Source organism: Balaenoptera ricei, chromosome 7 (genome assembly GCF_028023285.1).
Source record: "Balaenoptera ricei isolate mBalRic1 chromosome 7, mBalRic1.hap2, whole genome shotgun sequence".
NCBI classification, from domain to species: domain Eukaryota; kingdom Metazoa; phylum Chordata; class Mammalia; order Artiodactyla; family Balaenopteridae; genus Balaenoptera; species Balaenoptera ricei.
The window spans coordinates 110,128,601-110,147,967 of record NC_082645.1 but is presented as its reverse complement, the minus strand read 5'-3'; the positions used below and the strand labels follow the sequence as shown (position 1 = coordinate 110,147,967).

The 19,367-nt window shown below is 40.8% G+C and overlaps 1 protein-coding gene across 2 annotated transcripts in view; it reads right to left on the bottom strand.

The window, feature by feature from the left end:
• Positions 1-17,333, bottom strand: part of RHBDD1 (rhomboid domain containing 1) — a 122,065-nt gene extending 104,732 nt beyond the window's left edge. The window contains exon 1 of one of the 2 annotated variants that reach the window (XM_059928840.1): positions 17,220-17,333. The gene's annotated coding sequence lies outside the window, so the exon portion shown is untranslated. The remainder of the gene's footprint in view (positions 1-17,219) is intronic. The other variant, XM_059928838.1, reaches the window with a different exon arrangement.
• Between the last annotated feature and the right edge of the window lie 2,034 nt (positions 17,334-19,367).

Here is a 19,367-nt window from a genome sequence, read left to right as displayed (position 1 = left end):
TTGAATATTTTGCTAATGCCTGACTTTCCAGATGCTTAAGCATTGATTTTTTAAAATTGAGATATAATTCACACACCATAAAACTCACTGTCTTAAACTACACAATTTGGTGGTTTTTGTATATTCACAAGGCTGCACAATCAGCACCACCATCTAATTCCAGAACATTTTCATTACCCCCAAATGAAACTCTCCCCACTTATCTCCCCATCCCACCCAATGCCTGGCAACCACCAATCTACTTTTCATCTCAACGAATTTGCCTATTCTGAACATTTCATCTAAATGGAATCATACAATATGTGGCCTTTTGTGTCTGGCTTCATTCACTTAATACTGTTTTTCAAGGTTCATCCACATTGTAGGAAGTATCCGTACTTAGTTCCTTTTTATGGTCTGATAATATTTTATTATATAGATACACCACACTGTGTTTTTATCCATTTATCAGTTGATGGACACTTGGGTTGTTCCCACTTTTTTGGCTATAATGAATAATGCTGCTATGAACATTCATGTACAATTTCTTTGTAGAAGCATATGTTTTCAGTTCTCTTGGACATATACCTAGGAATAGAACTGCTGGGTCATACGGTAACTCTATGCTTAACTTTGTGAGGAACTACTAAACTGTTTTCCAAATTTTTGTCCATTTTTCATTCCCTTCAGCAGTATATGAGGGTTTCAATTTCTCCATACTCAAAAACTCAACCATACTTGCTTTTATCCATCTTTTTTATTATAAACATCTTAATGGGTGTGAAGCGGTACTGATTTGCATTTCCCTAGTGACTAATGATGTTGAGCAAATGCTTAAATTTTCAGTGCTTAAAATATAAATATGCATGTTCATAGGTACACGTAACCATAAAGACAAACATGTCCCTTCTCCCAACCTCCCCCCATGCCATCCCCTTCCAAGAAATAGTTTAACAAGCTCTTCAGAAGAAAGCTTCAGAAAGAAAGATGAAACCATGAAGAAATCACCCAGGTTAAACCGCCAGGATTTTAGCACTACCATCCCCCTGCAGTGTGATGGGTTAAAAGTGAATGTGAATGTACTCCAGTAGCAAGGGCAGGGCTTAGGCCAACACATTTGACTCTAAACCCTGTAAAATCTTTTTGAAAGACGCAGAGGGTTAATATGATTTATCGCTTCAAACAAAGCAAAAAAGCTATGGAAAAAGCAGATTGGATATGCTAAACATGAAAACTTCCTCTGCTTTTTAAATTACAAGAGCTGAACAACAAATTAGAGCATCATAAATACCACATTGACTTGGGCAAAATATTCACAAAACAACTAGATGCATTTTTTTCTCTCTCTTACTGTTTTAGTACAGTCTACCTTCTTTAGGAATGAAATGAACCGGATCATTTCTTCTCACTCCCAAAACTCTCTCAGGAATCTTTTCATTCATGGCTTTTCTAATCCAAACATAAGAGACTGTTTTCACCACCTGTTACTATAGGGCCAATAGATGAGAACGCTTTAGTTTAGCACAGTAATAAAATCCTTTGTTCTTCCAATAACATATCTTAGCACAATTTTATTTTTCCTAAAAGGTATTAGCTTCCTTAGGCCCCAAGAAAACCCAATTACAAAATGCAGATTTTCAAGATATTTTTGAAAATAAGAAAATGGTACAGTATAATATGTATTTGCATTTAGTGGAAAACAAGAATTTACTAACTGAATGCTTGTGAAGTAATTTGTTCCTCTTTTCAAATATATGAATGCATTTCAAAAAGCTTACATAGCTTCAATGTGATCACAGTTGTTAAATGCAATACACAGTTATATCAATAACATGAATTATGCTTTTAAAACTTAGTATTTAAATATTAAATGTAATAGCAGATGGTCTGGCTTCACACCACTGCACTCTGTTCAATTCACCAGAATGCATCATCTACCTGAGTTGATTAGTAAATGGGGAGCTCCGGGGGTCCAGTATGAAATCTGTGTCAGAGCACCATCATCATTTAATGACAAGTTGCACATAAATGACAAATTTTTTCTGGCCATTGAAATCTGTTACATGGCTTCATGAGCTACATTAATGATAAAAATCAAAGAGAATCAGCGTAGGATTCTGTTTTCTTATTTCACATTAAAGGCAGAGAGATACAAAGAAATGAGGTCAATCGAATGAAAACTGACTTCATGAATAAAAAATGAAAACCGGAATCAAATTATATTAAGAAGCTAATGGGAATCTAGTCCTCATGAATATTGTGACACTCAGTAATTACATTCCAGTATCTATTCATGGAAATATCTACAACTTGGACTCTGTTCCAGAAGAAATTGGGAATTGAGAGCACTTCCCCCTTTTGAAGGCTGCTGAGATCTCCATTTATACGACAGTTCTCCAACCTCATAGACGCCATCATCATAACCATATAAGAAATCGTCTTACCCAGCTAGAGACAACCATTAAATTCTCTCTCAAATACCAATGGGCTAAATCTTTCTGATTTTAAGCTACCAGACCTAGCTTAAACACACAAGACCTAGCTTTTAACACACAAGAGCTCCTCCTTCCTTTTTTCCCCTCATATACCATCTCTCAAAATGAAAACAAATACAAAATTTCCCATACCTTAGTGGAACAATGTCCGACTGTCTTTTACAAGGCCTGTCTTAAGTATCAATGCCATCCACGTGGAGGGTAAAATACCTGACCTCTAGGGAGTTAGGATTTAAGACCACTAAAACAACCTAAGAAGTTAAAGAATGTTCCAGACAAGTAAGCAGCCATCAATAAGGTCATATGTTATGTGGTGGCAGACCTAACCAAAGGTCAGACCCTTATCACCTGACACATTTCACCCAGTCTTACTTATATAATGCCTGACTTGGTTTGCTTAAAATCCAATCTCATCATGTTATCCCCACCCCCAATCCACCATGCTTTCTTACCTAGATCAGCCTTCTGTACTTCATCATTGTAAGACTGAGTAGTATCACAGTTAACAGAACGGACTTGAAAGCCTAATGGCTTGGGTTCAAATCCTGGCTCAACTGCTTGGAACTGAATGACCTTGGGCAATTTCTTAATCAATGTAAGCTTACCTAAGTTTCCCCACTTATAAAACAGACACTAACAATAATAAGACCTGCCTCATAGAGTTGTTGATGAGATAGTGTATGTAAAACACATAGAAGAATGCCTGAAACATAATAAGGACTTCATAGGTATTAGCTGAAATAAAATCATCATCTGATCAACTTCAAGCATTTCAGCCTATACTTTAGTCTTGTAATATTTATATGCCTTTCCCAATAATAACTAATATTTATACAATTATTTATAGTTTACAAAGTAGTTAAGTATACTTGCTTCATTTCACTTAATTCTCACAATCTGGTGAAGACAAAGTTAGTTCCATGTTACCTACTAGCTGGTCTACCCAGCACTTACCAAAAAAATCACTTTACTCTCCTTTTAGCCATTCTGAAGCCTGCTCTGTAGAGCTGTCTGGATAAGAAGGAGCTCAGTGAAGACCTGAGACTTTCTGGGGATGTTAAACTTCTCTGTCCAAGGTGCTAAATAAGTGTGGCTATCTCCACAGATGGGCAGTCCCATGGGGCTCTCTCACCACCAGAGGTCACCAAAGTGAATTTCACATGCATCCCATAGCTTTTATTTTAAGTCTGACCATTCCAAACATAACTGCCCAATTTAATGGAAATCCTTTCAGCAATTTTGGTGTGAAACCATCAAAGAGAGATAGAAATTCCATTTCTTTCTGATATAAAGAACCCAAGATGGGCTTCCCTGGTGGCACAGTGGTTGAGAATCTGCCTGCCAATGCAGGGCACAAGGGTTCGAGCCCTGGTCTGGGAAGATCCCACATGCCGCGGAGCAACTAGGCCCGTGAGCCACAGCTACTGAGCCTGCGCGTCTGGAGCCTGTGCTCCGCAACAAGAGAGGCTGCGATGGTGAGAGGCCCGCGCACCGCGATGAAGAGTGGCCCCCGCTCGCCGCAACTAGAGAAAGCCCTCGCATAGAAACGAAGACCCAACACAGCCAAAGACAAATAAATAAATAAATAAATAAATTTATTAAAAAAAGAACCCAAGATGACAATGCTCTTAAACTGGACTATCAGGACTCAAGCCAGCTCTTCCCACCAGACGGTGCTGCTTCTCTAGCAAGCCCTTCAACCTTCTGCCTCTCACAAATGCAAGCCTTGCTGCTACTGTCTATACCATTGAGAGGCCTCCATGGCCCTGCCTGCCCATCACTCAAGAAGCGAACGTCCACACTTCCACAGCACATAACAAATTCCTTGATTGTCTATAAGGAGTTAAATAAAAATCTTTTGAAATTCTAGGCTGTGATCTAGAGGCAGACCAGGAAATAGTTCAAACTTCTGGTTCACAGCCAATCCTTTTTAACTCAGTAGAAACCCTTAAACAAGATGTCAGCTAGTTTTCTTTCACAAAACTGCTTCTTGGTGGGTAAACTCAAGTTTAAGAGAATTTTTTTTAGTACTAAAAAAAGACTGAAACAATGTTTCATTTTTAGTTCAACTTCTACTTATATGGTGTAAAATTTAATTAGAACTATTTTAAGTAATAACATGAGAAAAAAACTGATTAAAATGGTGATGATTTCACACTTTTCATTTAGAAAGGCTTCCTTTTATGAAAAATAAGATCTTACCAAAGAGATAAGGTAGAGCCACACATTTTAAGTTAGGTATTGCTTTTGGCAATAATGAGAGCCACTAAAATGCATGCATTATCAAGTGAGCTATCTCTATGGGAGACAGGCTTAATCTCACTGGGAACTCTGGGAGCTAGCCTAGATATGCCTCAGTATTAACTGCCAAAGGGCTAGGGGTCTGCCTTAACTCCCTGTCACCTGTGACCTGCCACAGCAGGAAAAGTGGGCCTCAGGGGGTCAGAGAAAACACGCAGGTGAAGAACTGCAGGGGCTGGAGGCTGGGAGTCCATCAGCGTACACTAAGGGCGTGCGGATGTGGGCAGGGTCCTGACAGTGCTGCCAGCATCACTCCCTGACCCGAGACACACTCCCTCCTAGTCCTCCCAACCCATGCAATTTCTCCCCAACCTTCAAAGCCCAGCTCCTGACTTGCATCCTTAATGTCAGGTTCCCTGACCACGTCACTGCTCACCAACCTCCACAGTGCCTTCCACATGTACTGTCCACCAGTGCCAACAGAATGTCACCAGAGGCCTTTTATCATCTCTACCAAACTGTGTTTTCAGGGTACCTTGGGGTTTGAGAGCACATACTCTGGAGTCTAAACTAGTCCCAATAACTGGCTTTAGCGTTAAGAGCTGTGTTAACTTGTGCAAGTCACTTAACCTAAGCCTCAGCTTCCTGCTATGAAAATGGAATAGTATAATAGCTAAATCTGATCCTAGAATTCTTGTAGGGATTAAACGACTTAAAACACCAAGTGAGGGGCTTCCCTGGGGGCGCAGTGGTTAAGAATCAACCTGCCAATGCAGGGGACACGGGTTCGAGCCCTGGTCTGGGAAGATCCCACACGTCATGGAGCAACTAAGCCCGTGCGCCACAACTACTGAGCCTGTGCTCTAGAGCCTGCAAGCCACAACTACTGAAGCCCGCGTGCCTAGAGCCCATGCTCCGCCACAAGAGAAGCCACGGCAATGAGAAGTCCGTGCACCACAACAAAGAGTAGCCCCTACTCGCTGCAACTAGAGAAAGCCCACACGCAGCAACGAAGACCCAACACAGCCAAAAAATAAATAAATTTAAAAAAACAAACAAAAAACACCAAGTGCTTAGAATAATGCCAAGCACACAGTAAACACATTAAATCTCAGCTATTGTTTTAATGAAACAGAAATACTCATTCGCTACTGATTTAAAGTTTTCCTCAATACAGGTGAAATAAAAAAGTCAAATCATTGGCTAAAGTTACACACGTATATAGTACTAGTTCATCTTTGGTAGTACTGTTCTCAAACTTTACATGTGTGCCATTACCTGACAAAGTTAATGCATATACTAGGACCCACAGAATGAAGGCCGTCCCAGTGGTCCAGCCCATGTCGCAAGTCTAAACCTAAGTCAGCCTGCCTTTACGGGAACCGTCTCACTGTCCAGGAAAGCTAACGCCAATCACCATCCTCCAGCGCAGCTTCAGCCAGCTCACCTTACCCTGGAAAGCAGGACCTGCTGGCCTCAAAAGGAAACCCCCCCACTCCCTAGCCAACCACACCCTGTTTTTTTCGTTGCCTTTTCTAACATTCTATAAAACTCACTCTGGCCCAGAACCCCCTGGGAAGAATGCTCCACTGCTTGTGAGGTGCTCTACTCCCCCAATCTATGGACTGCTTTCCTTTGAATAAAGGATATCAAACTCATTACTAAATCGTTTTAGTTTTGTCATCTGGCATATCCCATTCAATCCTCTGGACTTTATGAGGCAGGTATTATTTCCTCATTTTACAGATGAGTGGGGATTTTAACCAAGATAATCTGGCTCCAGAGTCCTTGTTCTTAAAATGAAGTTGTGAGTCAGGTCTGTCTGCAGAAAAGCTGTGAGTTTTCAACTCTCAAGATAGCCTACACTCATACTCCAGCAGTTTGTCAAAACTACTGTTAAAGTGTTCCAAAGAGTTACTGCCGTCAGTGGTTCAGTTCCAGCTAAGCTGATTGTAGAGTAGCAGAATGTGCAACACCAAACATGCCACTTGGCATAAGGATTATCTTGAGCTGAATGCAATTAAGAAAAAGCAGATACAACTAAAGCTCTCTGCTTCCCCTCATCTGCTTAAAAGCAGGACATGAATTTGTGAAGGTGTTCCCCCCTCCCCCACTCTACCAGGTATGACCAAAGTTAATCACCAGAGACAACCTTACAACTGGCTCCAAAAAAAATCTACGCAACAAACTTTACTAACTAGCCCTAATCTTCCATTAGTTCCCCCACCTATTTGCCTTCCTACCATTTGCTGCCCTAGAAACTCAAAGTCCTTTTCCTTTGCCTTGTCACTTCTCTAAACATGTATTGTTCGGGCTTCCCTGGTGGCGCAATGGTTAAGAATCTGCCTGCCAATGCAGGGGACACGGGTTCGAGCCCTGGTCCAGGAATATCCCACATGCCATGGAGCAGCTAAGCCCATGCGCCATAACTACTGAGCCTGCGCTCTAGAGCCCGTGCTCTAGAGCCTGCAAGCCACAACTACTGAGCCTGTGTGCCACAACTGCTGAAGCCCATGTGCCTAGAGCCCGTGCTCCAAAACAAGAGAAGCCACCGCAATGAGAAGCCCACGCACTGCAATGAAGAGCAGCCCCCGCTCACCACAACTAGAGAAAGCCTGCGTGCAGCAACGAAGACCCAGCGCAGCCAAAAAAAAAAAAGCATTGTTCTTTTGTTAAGATGCTATATAAGCCCAAGTTCTAGCCATCTCTTTGAGTTACTCATCACTGGGCACTGCCACTGTGTGCACAATCTTGGGCTGTGATTCTCAAAATGAGCCTGTATCTCCAGATTTGGGTGTGACAGTTTGCCCTGTGACCTCAATTCTCTGATGGATCTAAGAAAAGTCACTGATTTTTCAGTTTGTTCAGGGTTCTTCTTGTTGTGAGGACAGAGGTGATGACCTCCAAGCTCCTTACATGTCAGAGGTGAAACAGGAAGTCACTCCTACGGTCTTTTAACAAGAGATATGACACTTCAACCACCAGAAGAATTAGGAAAGACATTACTTGAGCATAAAGAATTGTCTTTCCTAAGAAAGTGCAGTTGGTGACTTCCATTAAACACACCAAAATGTATATGCATTTTGAAATATTTCAAATGTAGAAAATCTCAGAACATAAAACTTTTACTCTACCAAATGTAATTGTTTCTTGATACAACTTAACTTGTAGATCTATATTTAAGAGAGTAGTAAAAAGTAATGTTCAAATACCCAGCTTCTTTTGGTAATTGTTATCACAGTCATAGCTTAAAAAACAACAACAAAAATCTGTTTTTAAAATCAAATTAAAAACGAAAAAAGTAAAAATAATCCAAAGTCACTTTTCTCATTTGGGGATATACTCTATACAAATAGAGAAGCTGAGGAACAAAAGCCCCTGTGCCTTCTCTGACTTTTTCCCACCAGGATCAGGCATCTGCCTGGCAAGAACTCTGGAAAGAAAGGGATGGGGCGGGGGGATGTGAAGTGTGCCCTGCTTGGCATGCTTTCACCCCCAGGCCCTATCCTGCAAGGTAAGGTTTAATCTGAGAAGGAAGCCACAGAGAGGCAGAAACATCTTTTCTACCTTTTAAGAATTACTGGTATAAAGGAACACTTTCCCAACTTTTAGCCCTGCGTTTTGCCAAATCTCCAAATGCTGCACGGTCAGACCACGTCACTTTGCCTTTGAAGAATGACTTTTGCAGAAATGCACCTTCATATTATTTGAGGCCTTGACATAAGTCTCACTCACCCAAGGGACTGCCACAGAGTAATCATTTTCATATTGTTGTAAAACACTGTTCCGACTTACTGTTCCTTGTGCAAAATCCCATCAGCGCTAGAAAAACTTAATTTCACCTAATAAACACGTATGCTTTCTTCTGCTGAGAGCTACTCAGCCATCTGGTTGCTAATTTTTCCCCCTTTACTACTAACTTCTGTCTTAAGTCATTTCTAGAACCGACACTACCTGGAAATGGGCAAATAATGTACAAATATGTGCCAATATAAAAAATGTTAAGTTAATTCAATTCACAGAATACCTCAGAGAAGCTTCCTCACCTGCACCAGACTTTGAAAGAAAGTAAATAAAAGGAGGAAACGTATTTTAAAGAGAGGAAATAGCATGCATGTGCTGCTAGCACAAGAGACAGGAAATATGTGAAATATGCTTAGGGAAGTTTAAGTTCATTAGGCTGGTCAGTTCTGCTATAGTGCTTGTTTTGAAACAAGCAAATTTGTTCAAATGCAATCAATATATATCAAGGAACAATTTGAGCACAATGCAAATTTTGCATCTGATTGTACACAATTTCATCAGCAAGAAGCCCTAGGTGAAGGCAGGAAACTGCACCCAACTAAAGTCAGCTGCATAGAAATTCACCAAATGTACACATTTGCACACCTCAAACATCTACCAGCTACCTCAGTTCGCTGAGTATTTTATGAGTTACACCCAACCACATCTGCAATTATGACTTGACATCCAATCCAGATAACCCTTCTTCCACCACTTGACAATAATTCACAAGCTGCAATCCTTTTGACAATCGCTTCTGAAAGCAAAGTTCAGGACTTTTTGAAGGTAAAGTGCCATATTTCTTATGTACTTCTGCATTTCTTAATCATTTAACAGGTGTAAAATCGTGCTGCCATTTTATTAGGTTCCTATCTTTTTTTTTTGTAATGTGCCACTGACAACGTTTTTGAGTGTTTTGCTCCTAACACCCTTTGCACCATAAGCTCTATGGCTTTTATTGCGTGATTTCGCATAGTATGGTGGTTTTAGGAATGCCTACGTCACTTCTGGCAGAGCTGACGCTTCCCTAGTCTAAAGCACGTGGGAGGGAGGACAGCCTGCACCCGGGGATTGCTGCTCGTTAGCCATTGTTATCCCACATCCACTCTGTGCTTTATTCCTACCATCCCATCCTTTAACCAAGATCACCCAAGTTACAGGCTCTCATCACTCAAGTATTTAAACACCACATATTCTGAACTTCCTTGGGTAAATTAGAATAAAAGGGAAAAATTCTCTTGCAACCTAGCAAATAGGCCCACTATTTTTCCCTTTATGTCTTCTCTACCAAAAGTTGTTTTACTTTCCTTCACATGGAATTTAAAACCAAGGTTCATTTAATTTTGGCATTTGTTTACTTGACTGTATGTCCTAAATGTGCCAAGGTTTCGTGTCTGATTATAGTTATTCAAGGACACAGACAACATCTGTGTTTGGCCAGATGCTTTTAGTAAGAGATATCAGTACAATATTCAGTTCGAGAGTAACAATTTCAGCAAAGAAGTAAGGGAAGAGTGAAGTAAGAACCCAAGATCAGATGCTCTGACAACACATGAAGCTCAGTGAGCCAACTGCATTTACATGCATTGTGCATGTTTCACTTCTAGACTGCATACAAGGTCAAACTGCTGTCAGTTACAATAAGCTTCCAAACTTCTCGTCAATTACCCGGTTAATAACAAAAGACAAGGCTATGACATCATTACAGCTATAATTAATTTACACAGATCAGCCTCCTGTTAATCAAATACATCTTTAAAAGCATTTAATTATTTTTCACCTAGAAAGCAACACTTAGCTTTGTTAAATGAAAAGCAACCTGGCTGAATTCAACATGAGAGGCTGTCAGACTGCTCTAAGACATAAAGGACAAAAGGCTTCACAGGGCACACTGTGCAATATAAGAGCTATTGCCATACTCACAGCAAACAGAAGCACAAGATGATGGATAACACAACACATCTGAACAGTTTCCAAACATAAAGAAGTTGTCAGGGAACTTGGGGTAAACAGACAGATTCTGGAAAAAGAAACATCACAGTGCTTTTTGTCAAAATGATACACAGGGCTAGCAATATTAACGTTTGCGGTAGAGGACAGTAGTTAAGGTCATGGTCTTTGGTAAGAGCTCCACAATACGCCAGCCATGTAACCTTAGGAAAGTTATTTAACTACTGGTTCCTCACCTGTACAAGGCGATAATGCAGCCATATTTGGTGTTGTGAGGATTAAATGAGATTATATATATAAAATCATAAATTGGTACTGTTTTTAATGCACATCAACACATAAATTAAAATAAGGCTTAAGATTAAAAATTTTAAATAGCTTTAAAGTGTCTTTATAACTTAGTAACCAATTACCATTTTTCTGGGCTATGATCCTACATTTTTAAACTGCATCATGTGATTCAATTACACATACATTTTTAAAAAATAAAAAACAGTATGATGGGGTGTGTGGAAGGCACATGAAAATAGAAACGATTTTTTTAACTAAGATAAGTTTTGTAATAAAATCTCAAACCAGAGTTTTTGTCAACATTATCTTTAAATTAACATTACATTTGAGAATTTAATGAGCCTCCATTTTAGGATTAAAAAAACTCTATATGTCAGATGGCAAAATTTTTTATTTTTCCCTCCTTTTTAAAGGGTTATAGGCTTAACAGAAATGATTAGATTATCTTTATACGTGAAAAATGAAATACTGGATTTTGTATATAATCTTGACTTTTGCTCCACAGTGAGGTGAATTAGTGCCAACTCCAATTCTGATCCATCACCGCTTATGATTTCCAATATCAATCATAAGCTGGTTCCTTCTCTCACGGACTACAAGTTTTAGTTTAATGAGGGCTCATTAAAGTTCTCCGACTGACAGCCCTGCAGACGTAGGTCCTTAAACCAGGAGGCACACAGGGAGCAGCAATGCCAGCATCCCACCATCACCGCCTTCAAGAGGATTTAAGTAATTCTATCCTCAGGTTCACTCCACACCAGATTTCTTTGTTTGTCTACCTAAAGTCAATGAAAAAGTGATAGCCATAACCCCATTTAAATTAACTCATGTAAGAAATGTTAGTGAATTATTTATGTAACTGAAATCCTCCCAACACAAGAACTAGCCAAGAGGGGAGAAGCATGCCAGACTTCAGAGATGTTCACATTCCACAAGCACACAGGACGTCCACTAATTACCAGGTGGTGGGGACAGCTTCGGGTTTGTTTTCCTTCTTTTTCTCTGCCCAGCATTAACACCTCATTCTTTCAGTAACAGGTAAGAGATGCCTCTCACCCCCATTGGATGTAGTCCTGGGGGGGACCAGAAATCCAGGATGCCTTTCCTACACTGATTCAAGGGTAACAGTGACCAAGACTGGAATAATAACTCTCTTCCTGGAACCTAACACTTTTGACACTAAGACACTAAGACACTAAGACCAACAATCTGATCTGGATCTGATACTCAGAACATTAACTTAAAGAATTTTCCTGATCTATCAAAGTCTACCCAAGCCTCAAGAGCTCATCTAGCTGCAGTCCTGTGGTTTGGTTTTTCTGTAGATTTTCTGAGCTTATCCATATACTTCCAATAAACCTCTTGCTCTTGAAAAAGTTATCTGGATAACTTAGTTAACTTAATCTCTGTTGTTTGTAGCCAAAGAACCCTACACAGATACTAGGGAATTTGCCAAGGGCTGGCAGCAGATCCTAGTTTATTTCAAGCATCATCAACTCTCATTTTTCAGAGTACATACAACACTCTAGCTGATAGGAGAACCAAAATGTGGAGGGTATACAAACAGCATCTCAAAGGTCTGCCACAGGCTGAACATCTAGAAAGCATAAAGGTCCCTTATCAATACAAAATTAACATTCCTTGGAAAGAGAAAGAGGAAGCCCTGAATACTTCCGTGTGAAGGAACTTCTACTACATGGACAGCACGCACAATATTTATTCCTACATCTGTTCAAACTCAGCATCACAACTGACTCATTAAAATACACATCCCTGAAAATTTCTGGTACCTGTAATATAAGAAAACATAGCAAAATTTCTTTAACAGTGTTGCCCAAGGAACTTTCCTCAAGGGAAAAAATTCCAAAATTAGAAATGGCTGCCAACACACACACACACACACACACACACCCTTATATATTATTTGTATAAAACTGAAGTCATTGTAATATGTATCTAAATTTCATTCATACTATCCTGATATTGTGACTTTGGATTAAAAATGCATAAGCAAGTGAACACTGTGGAGAAACAGCTGTTGGTGTAATGACAACATTCCTGCATCTGAAGCTAGATACGGGGTCAATTCTGGATGCCATCGCTTACTAGCACGTGGCCTTGGGCAAATCACATAATCAATCCTGCTGAGCTTCGGTTTCCTTATCCATGGATGATGAGAACTCCACTTACTTCCTGGAGTCATCGGGAAGAAGAAATGAAATAGCATATTATGTAAAAGCACACAGCACATCCCCAAAGTTTGTTTTCCATTCTCCCTTCCTCTCCATAAACTAATGAGCCTTTTGCCCCCACGGAACCAGACTTTACTGCTTTATAATTATGATGCGCATGTAACAAGGTCCAAGAAACGAGATGGTAAATAATACCAACATGCAAACCTGAATGTACACATTGTTAGTTGGCTACCAGCTAGATCCCAAAGGGCTCTTGCACACTATCTATTGCTTCCCAGAAATCTGATACATTTTCTCTTCTGAATGCAGCCAGGATTATCCACAGGCTTTGAAATATCACCATCATGATGTTGCACAGAGCAGCTGGTTGATTGAAAGTGACTCCCCCTCCCCCACGCTCCAGCTGTCACCAGGAAACCCTCCTCAATGTGTGAAAAAGGACAATGTGATATTACTACTATCGCTATTAAAAACAATCTAACAAATACTTAGCATTTGAAATTGTTTTTCTTATGAAAGCTCACTATTAACTAAAAATTAACTCTTTAAGAAAAACCCTTTACCGTATAAATGCAAACCAGCTGCTTTCATACAACAAAATACTAAAGGACAGTAAACACAAGTAATATATTTCCATTGACTCCTTGTTTCTTTTTCCTTGAGTCATTTGTAATGCTGAACAACAGCCAGTTAAAATATTAAAGTTTTAACCACGGTGGTAACAGCTGTCACAGCTTAGAGGGATTTAAAAAAAAAAAAAACTTAGATGATTTCTCAAAAAATGTGCATAGATTCCTCCCTATTTTTATATAATATGGGTCGGACTGAAGGTTGGATTTTTTTTTTTTTTTAAATAATCTCTCACTTCTCTACATGAGAAGCTATACATACATCTGACATTGCTGATAACCCTGGGAGTTGTCTTCAGAACAAGTTCGTGGCTCCTGCTCAGGAACTCTCAACGCCCTGACTTTTTCGGTACCGCTCATCTCCTGAGGATTTCTACCCCCCAGATGAAGGGTTTCACACCCCGTCACACGGACTCCTTGGAGTGTCAATGCAGGAGGCCCAGGATGAGCACCAGCAGGCGGGGCCTATGCCCTTCAATCCCTCTTCTCTTAAAACCTCTCAGCTCCTGAGCTTTACAGGTAAGATGCTGCTAAAGAGGGTCCCCTGCTAAAAAATCTGAGGGCCCCTGCTTAGATGACTAGAGCTACAGCATAAAAGGCAATCTATCTTTCTAAGGCATTTCTATCTTTGTAACGGTTTTTTAAAAGAATTTTTACATACACATGCATTTACCTAATTTTACTTAAATGTATAGATTATTTGTCCCTACCTCCATATTATAATACATTGCCAAGTGAACGAAATTATGACCTAGTATGACACCTTTCAAGTAGTTTCCATGCTCACATATTCATATGCATTATATACAGAAATACGTGAGATTTTTTGATCATTTTTTAAAATGGAACATAAAACACTTCACTTTCCTATCATTAAGCATCCATATTGAAAAATAATGATTTCAGAGCTATAATAGCATTTTCTTATTCTTTGGTGCATGTCTTCAGGGAAGTCTCATCTCCTGTAACAAAGTGCCCCCTTCTGTGGCTGACTGTCCCCATTAACTAACTGTAGATATTTAAATAGTAATCACTCTAGCTGACCTTGACCTTCCAGTAAACACTCAAAACAATTTATGAAAGTTGCTCTGTTATGGTGATAGGACTGAAAATGGTGTCTTTCTACCAGGTTTAGAGTTTTAACTTTCTCCAAAGTGTTTGCTTTCTCTCATTCACAATACTGTGAAAGCTCTTCAGCATTTTGCTTAAAAAGAAAAGCAGCGCAGTCAAGTAATTAATAAAATTACCTCATTTATAAAAATATTATGAGGAAATGAATGAGATCAAGCTAGGTTTGAGGTAATAACTACCTTTTCTCCCCTGTCCAACATGTACCAGTTACTGAGCCTCTCGGCGTAACAGACATGCTTTCCACTTGATTTCATTTTATTCACTGTCCTGAGGTAGTCACACACCACGAGTCCTACTCTATAGGAGAGGAAATTCAGGCTGGGAGGATGTGAACTTGTCTACTGGACACGATCAGTATGTTAGCAGAGGTGGGGTTCAAAGCAGGGTCTGCCTGACCCAAAACCACCGCTAAAGATCAGCCTCTCTGACACAGAGAACAAATGGGGCCTTTGAAAAGTGAATACTTCATGATGGGACAGTGTTAATTTAGCATTAACAAAATTATTTATAGGGGCTGATATCCAAACTGACTCATAGTCATCTGAAAACTCACCCACAATACCCAGAAGCCACGGTGTGGCCTCGGGAGCAGTGGGCTCTAATCAAAGTGACCTGCTGTTTCAGCCACGGGGCTACAGACTCTTCTCAACATCACAATGAGCCTAGGCTTTAGGTCAGCTGCTTCAAATCCCGAATATTTCTCTTTATCCCCCCAACACCGACCCCTTGAAAAGGGGAAGGAAAAAGCTGTAACACTGCAGCTGACATTCTGTAAAAACAGCAGACGGAGGGCACATCTAACTTAATTCCTGTGATGCTTCCAGAAAACAGAGGTAAGTGGATATGATGAGAACTTCTTTGCTATCGTGGAGCTGTACGACACATGGGGAAAAAAGGACGGAAACATCTTCAGTCTTGTCTCTCGTTTCCAAGTCACTGCTCTATAATACTTCTCAACTCTAAGGCTAAGGCTGATCTCTGATCAGTTAACCACTCTACTTTCTTTACCAAATTCTGGGTCAGAAGAAGGTACAATGAAGCTGAAAAAACCAAAAGGCCAAAGAATTAAAAACTGCTCTTTAACACAATTACTAATGTGGTTCTTAAAAATACTACAGCATTGGTATTAACTGAATATCCTACATTCGACAACCTCAATCGTATACAATATAATGAGAATCCATAAAAATAAACTGCCCTCTAAGCAGCAGAAGAGGCACAATATTTGTGCACAACTCACATCTAAATCAAGGAAGAATCCTTTCAGCACAATCTATGTACTTATTTTAGACAGTTCTAACAAGTTCCTTAATAACATCTCATCTTTGAGTGTTTTCCACCTGTATTAAACTCTTTTTCTGCATTTTTACACTGAATACTTTCAGCCCTATGAAGTAACCTTTAACTCACTTGTCCCAGGTCCTACACCTAAGAAAGGCTTCACCTGGATTCAAATTCCATTCTGTGACTTCACAATGGCTGTTCTTTATCACTATGGCCAGTAATTCCCAAGCTTTAGCACACAGGTGCCTTGGGATCAATTCGAAGTCTTGTTAAAATAGATTTGATTCACTAAATCTGGGGTAAGACTCCTAAATTTGCATTTCCAACAAGTTCCCCGCTGACGTTGATACTGGTAGTCCTGGAACAATTTGGGAACCCAATGCACTGCCTTCTTCTGAGATCATTTGCTTTCCCAACCCCTGCCACACCAGCAGCAAATTAGAAGTTTTTAGATTTAAAGGTTATTAGAACAGCAAAAAGTGGCATATAAATGTGAGACATAAGACAGATTTTTAAGGAGCAATTCCAAAGAAAAAAAGAAGAAAAGAGCAAAGTCCAGCTGTCACTGCAAAGGGACCAACCCACCTCGATGACTCAATCATGACTATGCAATAATTTATTTTGACAGTAACACTGAGTTTATGCTCGGTTTGGAAAATCATATAAGCATGTGATCCGTTTTTGAAAAGGTTTTTAAGGCCTGGACAGAAAAGGATTAAATACACTTAGTGTATTTCCTGTCCCGTATTAGGAGAAATACCACTACTTGGATTAGGATTAGGAGTGTGTTTGCCACACACTTGTTCTGAGGAACAGAGTTACTCTTCCAAGAGAAACTGAAACTGCAAGCTGTCGCTGATGCAACGTCCCTTTAAACCACCCCCCGCGCCCCCCAGAGCCAACGCCATCCACCCAGGGCCTGGGCACGTCGTTCCCTGTGCGATCGGCCACCAGCAGAGACGGGAGTGAAGATGAAGGGACCCCCGCTAGACTCGCTCCGGGAAACTCCCTCCCCGTTCTCGGACCTGTTGAGAGCTCCCACGAAGCGGAGGCTGCGCCTCCAACCCCGCCCCCGCCGGGCCCCAGGGAAGCCCACGGCCTCCAGCAGCCCCCGCCGCCACCCCCGCCCCCGCCGCCGCCGCCGCCGCCGCCGCCGCCAGCGCCCGCGGCCCTGGGAAAAGGCGAGAAACGCGGCGCACAACGGACTACGGGAGCGGCGCCGAACAAACGCGGAAACTCACGCTCTCTACGACCCGCCTGCGTCCCCACGTCTTCGCGACCACGTGCGTCATCACGCACGGGCGCCCGCTCCCGGAAGCTCCAGGTCCCAGCGGCCTGAGGGGCGGGGAGAGAGCGTGGTTGATTTCGCGACGCAGCTCCCACGGCCCCCGTGGGGGGGTGGGGAGGGCCGTAAAGCGGGGCGGGCGGTCAGCGGCGCATGCTCAGTTGCGCACGGCCGCGCTCTTTTTTCCCCGCGGGCTGGCCCTCAGGACCGCGTGCGGTGGCGGTGGCTTGGAGGAGGCTCGACGGGGAATGGACCGTGGCCGAGCGCGGTGTGGAGGGCTTGTACTTTCTACGCGTCCTCCAGCCTCCGAGTGACATGTAGATAATAATATTCTTTATGCCATAAGTAACTATTGGCTGCCCACCACGGGTAAAGCAAACGAACGGCCTGGCTTACATTCGAGGGACCGGACGCGGGATGGAGATGTGGCGACTGAGAAGCTGCCCTACCGGGCCCCAGCCCTGCCGCAGGCTCAGGACCTGCTGTGTGGAGGAGTCACATACTACCTGTGAAGTGGATGGCGGAAGAGACAGAAATCTTCATGAGTTATCAGACGGCTGGAGAGCGGCCCATCACCTATCTCAGGGCGGAACCCGCGGTTACAAAGCAGACCAGCAAAACAAGGTCGTGGGTGTACATTTCACAACCCAAAGCCTCAGTCTGAGGCTGCATTTCTGTGTCTGTTTGTCCATGTAAGGCTTTAGGTGTTAAGTTTTTTTGTTAACGTATCATTTGATGCAATTTTAATTATGGGTCTGTTTCTGCTCTGGAACAGGTTTTATGTTGGGTTGTAGGAGTCAGGTTAAGTTAAATGCTGTATTTCATACAATATGAGAAAACTATCTTATTTGGTACGGAATTTTCTAATAACTAGGGGGAAGATGCGTCTTTTCCGAGGACGAAACCAAGTGCAGGTGGTTTTATGCTACTCTGTATTTATTGGAAGTTGTGGCAGCTGTGTTTAGATAGTCTACTTAAACAAAAACTGCCTAAATCAGAAGAGTTTTGACTGTCTTTTGTTATTGTGTATTGCAAGAATTCTTCATGGAAATGGTTATTTTGGAGTTTGGAATTTAAATGAAGATTTGGCTCACGTGCAGGGTATGTAACAGACGTTCAAGTGGTAAAGAAGAATTTTAGCAATTTGCAACTATGTTCCTTGAGCCTTACAAGTTATCCCTTTCTTCTAAAAACAACATGCTGATAAGAAAGTTTGGCTGACAATGAAAAACTGCATTTCTGGAAACAGAAATTCAACTGAAGGGTGGAGGTGAATTGCCAATAGAAGTATTTTGTGTATTTCTCTAGAAAAAATAAAAGTAATTTTTCAAAAAGAAAGGATTCCCTTTTATCCTGATCCATGATATTATGTATCAGTTTAATTAATGCTAATCTTTATATTCCATTCTCTAACACCATTTACACCTTTCTATAACTGCATCATTTTTCTTGTCCTTATATGAATATATCAAATACAGATGTGATTTTAAGGGAGCCACAAATCAAGAAGTCTCAGTACAGTAATCTCATAAAAATGTCTATATATGGGGATTAAGATGATACTTAAGCAATTTTCTTCAATTTCAGACATCAGTGAAAAATTTCATAGCCATCTAAGAGGAAAGAAAAAGTCTAGGTTTTAAAAAATGACCTTTTTTGTGCTATATGATTCATTGATCAGACAAGAATTTTTTTAAGCCTATTGAAATCAACATGTATCATACTCAATCCCCATTTAAATTGACAAACAGATCACTTGGATAATAATTGTATATCTTAAACATTAACATATGTGGCAATCAGCAAGATCCTTTTACTGAGGCAAGGCTTCAAAATACCAAAAAAAAACAATGCCTGAAGAAGTCCTTTAACACAAAACTTACGCAATTCTTAAATTATCTTGTAAGATAATGATTCCTAAAAGCTCAAAAGTACTCATATCTTTATTGTGAGAAAAAGCAGGATTATGCCCATGATGTATGATATTTGAGACCTGTGTAATGGTCTGGACAATTTTCTATTTTTATCAAAGTTTTGCAGGAGAGCAAAAATACCTGAGATTAAGCCATCTGATTTAAGTGAGTGTTCCTAAAATGTGATTCTT